This window comes from Herpailurus yagouaroundi, unplaced genomic scaffold (genome assembly GCF_014898765.1).
Source record: "Herpailurus yagouaroundi ecotype Mexico unplaced genomic scaffold, PumYag 28, whole genome shotgun sequence".
NCBI classification, from domain to species: Eukaryota; Metazoa; Chordata; class Mammalia; order Carnivora; family Felidae; genus Herpailurus; species Herpailurus yagouaroundi.
In genome coordinates this window covers 157,110,560-157,112,155 of record NW_024412376.1, presented here as the reverse complement: position 1 = coordinate 157,112,155, position 1,596 = coordinate 157,110,560, and positions in this window count along the sequence as shown.

Here is a 1,596-nt window from a genome sequence, read left to right as displayed (position 1 = left end):
TCGAAAGGGGCTGTTTTGCGGCAGCTCTTCAAGATTTTACAAGCCTGAATGATAGTGGACTGCTCGGTTCAGCAAGGAATGGGTGCCAAGCTTTGTTACACATGAAGTGATTTTTTTTTTTTATGAGTAGATTTATTGAAGATTGAACTTACATTGTGGAACAGGAACTATTATCCCACCAATACTTTTTTTTTTTCAATATATGAAGTTTATTGTCAAATTGGTTTCCATACAACACCCAGTGCTCATCACATGAAGTGATTTTGACCTTGCACCGTCTTTATATATATAAAAGGACATTTGTACTTAGGACAAGAGTGTCGAGGAAGCAAGATGATGAGCAGAGAAGAGGACGCTCAGCAAAACCAACATTTCTCATCCCATTTCCACATAATTTTGTTTAGATCTGGGATTGTGAGAACAGCTCTATGAATGCAGTTTAGAAAGGGTAGAATAATGGGTGCCATGAATAAAATTTTGGTTGGTCATTCATTTATTTATTCATTCAACAAGCCCTTGTGGATGCCACTTTGAGTCCTGGGACACTAAGGTAATAAGCTTCAATTCCTGCCAACCTAGCCCGGAGCAAACTCCGAGTCCCGTTGGGAGGGGACATCTAGAAAAAATTTTCAGAGGATGTGTTCCAGGGCTGGGCTGTCCAGACCAGAGCTTTGGAGAACAGTACTGGCCCGGGAGATCTATGGGCATCTGTGTTATTCTGTTAGGAAAGTGTTCCATTTGGAGATAGAACCCAGTTTGGCAGCTACATGGGATTTGGATAGGCTACCTGAGGACGTCACATGAAGGAGATCAGTAGGAGTTAGGACGGGAGGCAATGGCAACTTTGAAGGCTCCGGGGAAGAGCTTGGGCTGGTTGGGGACAGAGAGAAGGCCGGCAGTTCTGGAGCGCCTTGGGGTTGGGGACAGACGTGCCCGTGAAGGCTGGGGGAGTAGCCACGGGCTTATGCACTTCTTGCTAGGTCGAGAACGAGTGGAGAGGTGAGGTCATCAGGATGATGCTTCAAAAGTTACTTCTTTACAAAGGTTGGCTAAAAGGAAGCCACCCCCCTGTCTGGTGGAAAGGATAGTAGAGGAGGTGGGGAGGGCAGATTTGGGGAGATCGGCTGGGAGCTCTTCCTAGGTGAGAAAGAAGGTAGACTTTCTCTTAGACTAAGCCAGTGGTAGTGGAAATAACAAAGTGGATACTTAACGAATAACGTGTAGGCAGAAGGAACCAACTTCTAGGTGGGTATGTGGGATGAGGGGAAGGAGCGCAGAAGATTTGAGCCATGGAGTGGGGATGTGGATTCTTTTGGCCAGATTTCAAAAGACCAGAAAAGGAAGGGCACCGGGCTGGCTCGGTCAGTAGAGCATGCAACTTTTGATCTCAGGATCATGAGTTCAAGACCCACATTGGACATGGAGCTTATCTAAACAACAACAACAACGAGAAAAGGAGACGGGAACTGGTTTGAAGGAGGAAGGTGAACAGCTCAGTTTTGGAAGGAGCGACTTGTGAGTGGAGGTGTTCCCTCCTCTAGCAACATTTTGGCCTCCTAAGGACCTCCCCGGACCTGGGCTCTCCTCTTCAGTGTT